At 37.6% G+C, this 13080-nt stretch overlaps 1 protein-coding gene across 6 annotated transcripts in view; it reads right to left on the bottom strand.

The window, feature by feature from the left end:
* LOC145987657 (uncharacterized) overlaps nucleotides 1-6636 on the bottom strand; it is a 154053-nt gene extending 147417 nt beyond the window's left edge. For all 6 annotated transcript variants that reach the window (XM_083122164.1, XM_083122165.1, XM_083122167.1 and 3 more), the window contains exons 1-2: nucleotides 6587-6636; nucleotides 6314-6473 (exon numbers count right to left, since the gene is read on the bottom strand). The gene's annotated coding sequence lies outside the window, so the exon portion shown is untranslated. The remainder of the gene's footprint in view (nucleotides 1-6313; nucleotides 6474-6586) is intronic.
* Nucleotides 6637-13080: the final 6444 nt, after the last annotated feature.

Raw genomic sequence — 13080 nt, 5'->3', positions numbered from 1 at the left:
TCACACGTCAGGAAGAAGCGGTACGTGGACAATGATGCTCTGCGGGCAAGTGTGCTTGAAGCCTTCCAGCTTGTTACGCTGCAGCTGCTAAAGTGGATGAGTAGGAGGACATGGAGGCATATCAAGCTGTGAAGGGATCATGGAGGTGCACATACGGATGTTTTGGACAACTAACTGTAAATATTATTAATGTAGGGATGAAATAAGTGGAGGTGTAAAGGGACTTTCTGGGCACCCTGTACTCATGGAAATTAAAGAAAACTGCAGTTTACGAAGAAAGAAAAAAAAAGCTCAGAGATGTAATTATTCAGTGTCGCTTAGAAAAGGCACTTTCTTTGCAGTCTAAATTATCCCTATTACAAGTGAGTATTTTCGTGAGACTTGGGTTTTTAAATTGTGCTTTAAATATGATTTGCAATGAAGTTGAGATATCCTACAAGACTGGTTTGGACTGGACTACATTTTGTCGTGAGGTACTGGAACATTTCTATTACAAAAATGGTCAAAAGATAGGAGGGGTTGCAAAAATTGTCGAGATTGATGAATCAAAGTTTGGAAGACAAAAGCATCATCGCGGACACCATGTTGAGGGACAATGGATTTTCGGAGGGATTGAGAGAGGAACCGGACTTTGTTTTCTTGTACCAGTGGAGAAGAGAGACTCCAAAACTTTAATATCTACCATAAAGGAATGGATTCTGCCGGGGACAACTATTATTTCCGACTGCTGGAAAGCTTATGTACAACTTAAGGAGGAGGGATACCAACATCTAAAGGTAAACCATAGCGTGAGCTTTGTGGATGAGGAGAGTGGTGCACACACAAACAGCATTGAGTCAACCTGGAGGCAGGCTAAATTGACTTTAAATTCTAGTGAAACAATTTTTTTTTCTGGCTACCTCGCAAAATATATGTTTATCAAGAGTTGCCTTCAATCAGCATGTGATCATACTTTAGAATTCTTTCGCCTAGCCGGTAAGCTGTACGATCCCACAGAGAAATGCGTCAAGAACGAAGACGACAAAAGTGAAAATGCCAATCACGATGTAGAAGAGGATGTGGAATGCGAACTGATTTGATTACAGGTAAGTTTGGCAACAGTGTATGGATCGTAAAATTGCTGGATAAGAAAATGGCATCTTCGATGAGAAACGTTTGCTGCTAAACTGCTACAAAAATAAGATTTCTTATCAGTTTGTTGTCGCAATTACCAGAAAACCATTCACAGATTGCCCCACTGATAATTCTCGGAAAGGTTAGGTTAGGCAAACATAGTTAAAATTTGGGGTCTTAAACTATGCACAGGGTTGCCCCACGAACCATTCACGGTCAGGTTAGGTTATGCAATGATAGTTAAAATTTGGGATCATAGTCATATCAGGAATGTATGTTTCGTTTTTTAAGTATTGGAAACACAAAATTTTTCGGTAAATAATGAGCAATCGTGCCGATCGCAGACCACACAATTTCGCTTATTTTGCTATTTCTACACGTAATTTCTACAAATCAAATTTGTGATTAGGAAGCCTCAATTAGTGAGTATACAAAATATTACAAAAATCGGGGAGGGGTCCGATATTGTAAATTCTCTCCAAAATATATTTATGGGAGACTGAATAGTAAAAGTATTTTAAATTATACTGAACCAGTACCAAACTGTAGAAATTGCAAAATAAGCTAAATTGAGTGGTCATTATTTACCGGAAAATTTTGTAAATAATGAGCAATCGTGCCAATCGCAGACCACTCAATTTAGCTTATTTTGAAATTTCTACACATGACCACCAAATTTTAACTTCAAATTCGTGGTTAGGAGGCCTCAATTAGTGAGTATGCGAAATATTACAAAAATCAGGTGGGGTCCCTTAAGGTGAATGGTTCGTGGTGCTATCCGTCAATGGTGTATCGAGGTACCCGTGCATAAGTAGTTTTACGACCCCAAATTATAACTATGTTTGCCTCAGTGGGGATATCCGTCAATGGTTTTCCGGTAATTGCGTCAACGAAGCTATAAAAAATCTTATTTTCGTACCACTTTAACCTCAAACGTTACTCATCGAAGATGCCATTTTCGTATCCTGCAATTTTACGATCCATGCACTGTTGCCAAACGTACCTATAATCAAATCAGTTCGCATTCCACATCCTCTTCTACATCGTGATTATCACTTTCACATTAGTCATCTTCGTCCTCGACACATCCTCCTCCACACTCCATCTAACGATCTGTGCATCATTCACAACTTTTTCACAGCTCTCTTCCGCCATTCTAACACGATCCGTGCTCTCTAAGTATCAAATCAACACTGTGGCAACGCTGTAGACACGGTAAGTGATAGCGAACGTCAATTGTTTATATTAAGAAATATGGTTTCCACCATACTTGTATACGGAGAATGAGTGCGAGAATTGAAGAACTTCTTTTACAACTTCTACATGTTAATGAACAATTTGTGGACATCACCCCAACACATTAACCTCAGATAAATCATCGCGACTAACTATTTTCGTGAGTATATGAAGTAGGATAGAAATTACAAAAGGATACGTTATTGTAAATTTTTCTGTAAATAATGAGTAATCGTGCCATTGCAGACCATACAATTTAGCTTATTTTGCAATTTCCATACGTGGCCGCCAAATTTTAAGTTCAAATTCGTGATTAGGAAGCCTCAATTAGTGAGTATGCGAAATATTACAAAAATCGGTGAGGGAGTATTGTAAATTCCTGCCCTGATGATAATGAGAGTACTCTCTCAACTTTTTAATTATGTCCTGGAATGGCACACTAATATTCAGCGATTACCGTAACTTGAAATGGTTCGAGAAGTTTCATCTGGGATAGTTTAATAATGTCACGTACACAAACTGCATTGTTGTTAGTTGAAGTAGAGGATCAAAGATGGCAGCATGCAAAAAGAACAACGTTTATATTTGATGATGCTTAAAGCAGTTTAGAAAGTGGGCCAGAGATGGCAGCATTCAAGAAAATGTCTACTATTGTAAATAGAAAAAAGGAAAGAGCTGATGTGGTGAAATAATGATTGTAGATATTAATACTAATTATAATGAAACAAATAAATGAACTTAACACAATAACAGGATATAAATAAGGTGGAAAGGGCAATTAATATTCAGTAATAGCATGAGTGATCATTATATAAAAGTAAGGAAGTCGAATTATAATTACGATTCTGGGTCTATTACGGTTCCCACGAACTGAGAATTTCGTGCGGCTTTTGGGTTGTTTTTCCCAGGTGTAGCGCCATTTCACGGCAAGCACCCAAGCACTTTTGCTAGTCGCATCTATTGCAGCTCCAAGTTAAGGTTAGCACCGGCCAGGCGGCGATCTTTAACTAACCCCGTCAATTTGTATAAGGAAGTACGTATATAAAAAGGGAAGCGTATATAATGATCCACGTACAAGTAAAAATCAATACAGCCAGGATCTAAAAGTTTCATTAGCAAGTCCAATGAACAAACCAAAAGATGTAAATAAAGAATAAGGAAAGGGTGATGTCACATAGATGAAGTAACTTAAGTAACATCAGGAATTTGTAAATAAGGATGTAAATATAAGAAGAAAATGCTTTAGTAATTATAAAAAGAAGAAGCCTTAATAATTACAAGAAGAAGAAGACCAAAGAAGAAGATGCTTTAGTAATTATAAGAAGAAGAAGACCAAAGAGGATGCTTTAGTAATTATAAGAAGCAGCCTTAATAATTACAAGAAGAAGTAGTCCAAAGAAGAAGATTGGATGCCAATTAATCAGAAATAATTACAAGAAAAAATATTGTATGAAAAAATTTCCAAAGTTACCTAGTATTTGTATATGTTATTCAAGAATATATTACGAATTGTACCCTCCGTAGTGGGTTAAAGCTATTGTTTCTTTCCATATATTCGTAGTGTTAGTCACCCTGATCTGTGCCCAGAGGTATCTCATTGTTTCTACCCTGTGCTAAGCTGGCAGATGCTCACGTGAGAGGACGTGGCAATAACTTTGTTCTCTATACCCCCCCCCCCCTTGATTTACAATTCATTGAACAAGAATGGGAAACACCTTGTTCAATCAGTATAAACCCCATGGCAAGAAATTCCGTTCATGCACTGAACAGATTGTGACCTCAAAACTTTGTTCATTAATTGCTTCCGTTTTTGCTCTAGTGGGGCAAACATTTATTTTCTTTTTGTGCAATGACTGGATCAAAATAGATTTCACTATTGGATTTTTGTAGTGCAGTCCATAGGTTTGTAACTTGCATGATTCTTTGTTCAACTGAAATACATATTTACATTTATGAAATCTAAGTAATAATCTACGGCCGAGAAAATTCCGACCTTAGATCACGCACCCAGGAAATCAAACCCTGTCAGATGCCCTATTGACTAGACTACTGTGCCTCATATATTGATACATGAATATGAAATATAGGTAAGATTTTACAATACCAGACACACCTGTAATTTCTATCCTACTTCTTATACTCACAAAATACATAGTCCAGATGAAGTATCTGAGGTTGACGTGCTGATATTGTTATTTGACGTGCAGAATTTGTATAATAAACTTTTCAATTACTGCAATCGTTCTCTGCATACGAGAATGGAAACCATGTTTGTTGAAATCTTCCGGTAAATAATGAGCAATCGTGCATTGTCGGTTGCGATCACAGGCCACACACACCATTCACGCATCCACACACCATTGACGCATAGCCCCAAAAACCATTCACGGTAAGGTTAGGTTAGGCAAACATAGTTAAAATTTGGGGTTGTAATTTTGTTTCTTACCTATGGGAAACACAAATCTTCCAGTAAATAATGAGCAATCGGGCATTGTCGGTTGCGATCACGGACCCCCTTTTTTCTAATTTCTACACGTGACCCCCAAATATTAACTGCAGATTCATGATTAGGAACTCTCAATCATTAAGTATGTGAAATATGAACGAAATTGGGGAATATTCCGGTATTGTAAAATTGCTCCAATATATATATATATATATATATATATATATATATATATATATATATATATATATATATATATATATATATATATATATATATATATATATATGTATGTATGTATATATATATATATATATACACATATATATATTCATATTTTTGATATTTAGGTAAATATGCAATATCACCTGGACGGATTTCTTCAAATTTACAGGAGAAAGTACTTACTGAAATGAGTTTCTTTAGCATTCTTGTCGTTCTTGGAGGTATTTTCTTTCATGGGAAACTAAAAACTTCGTATTTGAATGCTGCCCAACAAGAATTAATCACTTTTTACGTAAGAAACTTGCATTGCCTGCCATATTATGCCGTTGTTTGCATTGTGTGCATGCAGATGGCGAGAGCGTCGAAAGTCACTCGGTCTCGTCAGTGTTTCCAAACGTGCATTTTTTTACGAGAATTTTTTTTCTTTTTTTTAAGTATTATGCTTACCTAACCTAAACCAACCTAACCTTGCCAGAAATGGTTTTTGGGGATATCATGAATAGTTTTTGGGGCTATAGTGAATGGTTTTTGGGGCTAACGTGAATGGTTTTTGGGGCTATCATGAATGGTTTGTGGGGCTATCCGGCAATGGTTTGTCGGGCTATCGTGAATGGTTTTTTGGGGCTATCCGTCAGTGATTTATGATGACATAATCAACACGAAAGTAGGTATTTTTCAATTAAAAAGGTTGAAACACTGCATACCCACTCCAAAACGACAAAACACAAGCACGGCGCGATGGTCCATGATGAGTGCATGCCATATTGTCTGTTACCCAAGCGGAACAAGGAAGACAAATAATCACTCGTAATATGAAAAGTTGACACTATTTTATGGAGAAAGGCATAACTTCACCTTAAAGAATGTTCCGCAATGCAGAAAAGGTAAGTACCAGCGATAAAATTAAGGAAATAAATGAGTTAAAGGTGTCCGGGCGTTATCGCATATTTACCGATATTTAATATTCTAGAACTGTATTTATAATTTGTATTAGTTTTTGGTTATCCTTTTGGATTCTGTATATTTTGGCTTTGCGGTACACTTCGGAAATTTTACTATGATGAATAGCTACTATAATTTGTGTTAAATAATTTTCCCTCTTCCTTACTTTGATTCACTGGCAGTCTGACACTGTTAAACACACTGTATAAACATTAAAAAGCAGAAAGAAAACGCTGTCGCTAAAGGACAGAAAAAAGGACAAACTCGGGCGCTTGCTGGAGCTTGGACCATGAAATTGACGACTAACATGCATGTAGCTGTCAGAAAAAGAATACTATTTCCAATACTTACAACATTAGAACGGTTGTTGACTCATCACTGACGTAAGAAGGCTTCAAAGATTATTTTTCTGACAATAAAATTTTTCGATTCAGCTGCAGGGTAGTTGATGGATGCTAGTGACTGCTTCAATTTCTTCGCTTTTCATGAAGTGTACAGATTTTCTATCTAACTGCAATGAAAATAGAACAGACATTAATATGGCATACGACTATTTGCGCTAAAACACATTTCATTCTCCAATAAAAGTAAATGATATCAACAAAGAATTACATACGTACTTACCACTAATGGCGTATCACAGAATAAATACCTTACGTTCCAGCCAGTTATCGTATTTCTGAAGGTAATAGCAACAAATGCTACCTCCTTCTTTTCAAAACTCTGCGCACTGGCGTACTCAATGGCAGTGGATGGCGCTATAGCCCCTTCTAAATTTTGAGATGTAAGCAGTAAATGGGAGCTATTCACCGGATGTTTACATTTCTGTGCTTCCTTGGCGCTGTCGGGGACTGCACTTCCTTTTTTGAAAAGAATAAAATTGAATTCAATGGTGTCAAGGCAGTGTCTTCGGAAAAGGCGACAATATTTGCGTGGCTTTTGGTTTCAACATGAGATAGGGAACAAACAATTGTTCTCAGGTATATATGCATCGTTTACAGACAGACCAGATATTGAAAGATTAGTAGATTTAGGCAGTAAGGCGAAAAGATTGGACACAAACACGTGGGAGTAGGCTCTGCATTCAGGACTTCATCAAATCATAGAATATTATATGATCAAATCAAATGAAAATATTTTACATGTCTCGAAAATTATAATTGTCTAACACACATGTGTTGATTAAATTTAAAAGTTGGAACTATTTATAATTACATTAAAACGCATTTGCCTTTTAGTTGTTGATAAGCGCTCTCCATGGGCGTCGGTAACCAGTCGACCCCTCCTCCCCTCTTTGGAAATTGGCATCCTTCATTTCAAGTTGCAAAAAAGCAGGAAGTATGTTATTTTTATTGTTAATAACAGAAATAAAGTTAACTTGGTTAGAATTCGAACAGAGTAATCAATATAAAATATACATTAGATTTTAAAATTAGTGAAAAATACAGGAACCAGAATATTTTTTCATATTCTACCATTTAATTCAAATAATAAATGGTTCCACAGTTCTCAAAATTCGAAAAATTATAATTTTAAGGTGCGTTGCAAAATGATAAGAACGAATCTTAAAGTAAGTGTGACACGTTTACTAAGTTACAGGTATAGGCTCACAGCACATTACAATGCTCACCTAATGTACAGAAAGAGAAAACGTATTGACCAGAAGTCATGAGCAGGCAAGGAGAAGGTACAAAGCAACGAACCTTAAAAGTGACCATGTTTACTGTTGCAAAATGATAAGAACGGCATCCCAGACCTGCTTTAATAGCCAATACACGAACCATGGCAGTACACCATTTTGAAGACCCGATCACACACGCTGTCCACCAGCGTTTTCAATAGATTAGCATCAAGGGCATCCCATGCAGCAATGATTGCATTTCTCAGGTCATGAACGTTGTTTTATAGGGTTCTATTGGCTTACACTGAATGGCACAGAAGACCCCACAGGTTTTCCATGGGGTTAATGTCAGGGGGAATCGCAGGCCAATTAATGACATGCACTTTACTGTCAAGAAACCAGAAGATAGTGGACTCTGCACCTTCATCAATGCTGTCGTACTCCTCAACAGGGCATGAATACATCGAGATCTGCACGCTAGCTGCAACAGCGCCTTCTGTAGCCACTGACAACGACATCTACTGGGGTAACCGCACTCCGTTCTTATCATTTTGCAAGGCTCTTTTGACTTCGACCTTGCCTGCTGTTACACATACACGTCTCCCTGAACAGTACCACGTTTCTCATAACATGCTTTCCTCTCTCTATGTGTGTGCATCACTTTCGTTTCCTATTTCCTTTTCGTTCCCACGATATGTTCAAAATTCATACCGTTCTTATCATTTTGCAACGCACCTTAGATGAGGTCGCTCAATATAAACTTTGTGAGTACTTTTTCTAACTTCTAAAGTCCTTTCTTGAACGACACTTGCAAAAGTGAATAACAAACTACAATATGTGTGTATTTCAGTATAGTAACTATGAAATGTAAAAGTATATTAATGGAAAATAGTTGTGCTGGATATTCACTCTGGATCGAATAGCATGATAATAATAAACAAACAACATAACATAATAATTAAATTCGAATAAAATGTATTTAATTAGGTATTAGTGTACACAACACCGAGATCTAGATATGCTCATAGATTCTAAACTAACTTTCGATAATCACATATCAACCATCACAAAAAAAGGCAATGCGTATGCTAGGCTTACTTTACAGATTCACCGAAATCCATAACCCGAAAGCACTTTCTATTTACTTCAAAACATTTGTGTCCCCCATTCTAGAATACTGTTCACCCATCCGGAACATGGCTGCCCCTTCTCATACCTCCAAGATCGACAATGTTCTCAGCTTTTTCCTCTCCATCGTTCGATATAGAATGCCGGCCCTGAGACACCTACCTAAGATAGATCTGCTTGTAAACTTAAACATACGAGGGGGTATCCAAAAGTTTTAATTATAATAAAGAAGTTATAGAGATATTTACATGAAACTTTTTGTGCATAATTAGTGTCATTGCCATGCATACTTGTGCAAATATCAAATCTTTGTCTAACGTAGTTTTCTTTCCAAAGGCTGTAGAAGACATCAACCTGCATTATGAACAAAATTGAAGCCCGAAGTGTCATAAAGTTCCTCCATTTGAAGGGCAACAACGCACGCCAAATCCACGAAGAAATGAAATCTGTGTATGGGGATGAAAGCCCATCATATGACACGGTTGTGAGGTGGAAGAGGAACTTTCAAAGTGGTCACATGTCCCTGACAGACGAGCCACGAACGGGTAGACCCTCAATCAAGGATGATCTTGCCATGGTGAAGAAAGTGGAGGCCGTTATCCTCGACGACAGAAGATCGACCATGGAAAGAGTGATGGCGGATACTGGACTAAGTTACGGAAGTGCGTGAAGGATTATTCATGAGGAACTGCACATGAATAAGGTGTCTGCACGCTGGGTACCTCGCTTGTTGACACCTCTTCAAAAGCAAACTCGCCACGACTTTTCCCAGTAGAATTTGACTCTGTTGGAGCGGAATGAAGACGATTTTTTTGCTTGTCTCGTCACTATGGACGAGTGCTGGGTATACCTCTACGATCCGGAGTCCAAAGAAATGAGCAAGGAGTGGAAACATCCATCCTCCCCCCTCCCAAGAAGGCGAAGGTCCAGAAATCTGCCGGGAAAGTGATGCTGTCCGTTTTTGGGATAGCCGCGGGGTAATCTTAAAAGATTACCTTCCGAAGGGCGAGACCCTCAACAGCGATTACTACTGCAACCTTCTGGAGAAACTGCGTGATGCATTGAAACAAAAACGTCGTGGCATGCTCAGCAAAGGCGTCCGTCTCCTGGCCTCTTTCCCGAGATGAAGAAACCACTTCGTGGTCGACGATTTGATGACAGAGAGGATGTCATTTTCGAAGTGGAACAGTGGTTTTCGAGCAAAGCGGAGGACTTCTACAAAGAGGGCTTGAAACAGGTGAAGAAACGCTGGCAAAAATGTGTGACTCTGCAGGGAGACTACGTGGAGAAGAACTAACTTTGACCACTGCAAGTGACTATTGTATGTTTTTTATTTCATGGTGATAATTAAAACTTTTGGATACCCCCTCGTAAATACTCCAGAATCACGTAGATACGTTGCAGATATGAAATTACTACATAAGATCATTAATGGAAACCTAAGATGCAGCATCCCACTCCACGAACTCTCCCTCAGAGTGCCCAGCAGTGATGTGCGTCTACGCGTAAACAACGATAGTCTACATTCTACACGTAGACAATTTTATACACGTAGATGGCGTAATCTATGTAAACAACATGGCGAAAGGTGATAACGTAGCAAAGGGCGCCGTATAATAAAAATAAAATTATGCTACGTATCAGTTGCTGGTGTGTGAGAAGAACTTTTCATACTCTTTCTTCCAAATTCGAAAAATTTCTCACCTAGGAAAAAAACTAAGATAGGAAATATTCTAGTGTTTTATGGAAAAAAGACTAATTTTGTCTCACGACTGCCATCTGTTGTTTCTTTTGCATACTATTTATCTTCTTCCATAGTTGATAATAGAAGAGAAGAGAAATTGTGTTGTAAATAGGATTATTTTCAGTTCGTTAGGAACCAATGTAGTTGAAACTGTTACTTTGTTTTCATGAAACCCTTGAAAATTAATTTTAATGCACCTTAGATTGTCTACGTAGTCTATGTAAACTACAACCATAGCTACAACCCAATGTAATCTACGCATAGATTACGTGTAGACGTAAACATATAGTCTACGGCACTTCACTGGTGCCCAGACACAAAACACGGAGCAACGAAACTTTCCACACTGCAACTCCAAGACTCTCACTCATTCAACGTTCACTATTTCATAGGCTACCAAATCAGTTCAATGTCATATCAAACCAAACCGATATATTCAGTTCATATCCATCTTTTATCACCAACATAGAAAAAAATTATATAAGTGATGCTTTCGTGAAACATATCTGTTTACCTTGGAACTGTCTTGACTTGTTTATGTTTATATTTTGTTTATTTTATTTTATCATGTTTTGTGTGTTCATTTTAACACTATTGTACTGTTTTACTGTTGTTTCTTTCCGGTTTTAATGGCTTCTGCTGTACTGGAAATTTCAATAAATAAATAAATAAATAACAATAATTTTAACCTTTATTTCTTTTACTGTTGTGATCGAAGTATTTCAATGTTTATAATTAATGTAAGCTTCATTTCAACCTGGAGAAGTCTTTTCAAAAACGAAACTGATGGTAGAAGATTCAAAATTGCCTTGGAAAATATTAATATTAGTATTGTCCCTTATATCTGCATCCAAATGATCCGGGAAATTGCTAATCTTTTCTAGGTGCTTTTGTTTCTCTACATCACTCAAAAATTTCAAGTGATCCATTTTGTTTCCGATCTTTTATAAGAAAATAAGCTCGGTGACGATCTGTATTCCACTTGTTTACATTAGAAAATTCGCCAATCAGGAAGCTCTTTCCCCGCCATCAATAATCGAATTGTCTGATCGATCATTTTTCGTTTATGGTTATGGTCATGAAACCATGAATATTATTATTAAACCAGACTTTCTCTTTCGAGAAAGAACTGCAACGATATGTTTGCAATTTTCTCCTGTCCCAGCTTTTCAAGTACAGGTCAATTTCAATTCCTTTATTTTCAAATAATTTCCGAGAACCCCAGTTACATGACGTGCAGATGATACAGCACTGCTTTGGACAACCAGTGCGTATACATAGTTTCGTCTGCATTTTCCGTGTTATTTTTGCCTATCATAAGTAAATGCTTCGTTCTCAGTACAGCTTCACATTTATTAGAGTACCTGGAATTCACATCGCATTCGCAATATTTAAAAATAATGCGTAATTTAAACGTTTTCTACCATACCAGTCATGACAACACACTGCTCTTTTGTACTACTGCTGAATGTAAACAAAGATGTATCCTACTTAGAGCGGCCATATTGGAAGCGACACTAGCGCTCAGGTGGTAATTTTAATCGCGAATAGCACCCATATCTCGGAAATCAAAAAGGCCGAGTCTGCTGCCACGCACGTATCAGCAGAAAGAGTAAGCGTCAAATTTGCTCCTGCTAAGAGGATGTTACAAATCTTAAGAACAGATGAGGCCTCCCCGATGGCGCAGTGGTAGCGTCGTCGCCTTGTAATTAAGGGGTCCCGGGTTCGATACCTGGTAGAGGCACATAGTGTTTCGGATTCCACTTTAAAAACTGTAGATCCAGTCCCGATTAGCCTTACTGTGCATAAATTGGACTTTAAACACCAAATCAATCAATCTTAAGAACAGATGAAGACGAGAGGAAGGCAAGTTTATGACTAGCAGTGGCGTCTCCTGACCCTGAAGTTAAGGCGTTGGCAAAGAAGAAACGTTAACCCCTCCCCCTCTCATTTCTGTGACCCAATATTACTCATTTTCTCCGTACCTTTTTCGTGTAATTTTATAAATATTTAGAAAAACATTAAATTACATAAATTATTTTACATGACGTAAATACTTCATTTAAAGTATTAATATATTTGAAGGGTAAGGAGAAAATTAGTATGTTCAATACTTCGCCATGCAATTAATTTTTAAAGCACGAGTTTGCAACCAGAGGTGTTGGTGGAACTCCCATCACCCCTAAAAACAACACCGTGGACATAAGAATGACCCGTTCATTGAAAAATCGCTAAAATGCACATTCCCGGTTTTTCCCCTTACCCTTCATTTATCCTTCCAAAAAGTAAATTTTGAAAAATCAACTGCTCATTACTTATAGTTACTTGGATTCCAGCTCTATTCTTCTTTCTTTAAAGAGAAATGCGCTGATCACCGCCTCATAAAATTTGGATTTATCTCCTTCTCACAGCTTAGAAAGTATTTCTTTCTCGATGGAGATAAGACTTAACTTCGTCATCCGGTTCTGAGTTTGAGTAGAGCGACAGAATGTGAGGATCCTCTTCAGTGATGAGGACGATCTAAGACAGATGACGTCATGGAAGGAATTGTTGCGATCAACACTGCTAATTTATATATTTCCGTAAACCCACCCACTAGATTCGTGTCCAGTAGATAATTTACAA

The sequence above is a fragment of the Lepisma saccharinum genome, chromosome 5, assembly GCF_977018435.1.
Source record: "Lepisma saccharinum chromosome 5, izLepSacc3.1, whole genome shotgun sequence".
Lineage (NCBI taxonomy): Eukaryota > Metazoa > Arthropoda > Insecta > Zygentoma > Lepismatidae > Lepisma > Lepisma saccharinum.
The sequence above is the reverse complement of the archived record's forward strand: the minus strand, read 5'-3'. Positions and strand labels throughout refer to the sequence as shown.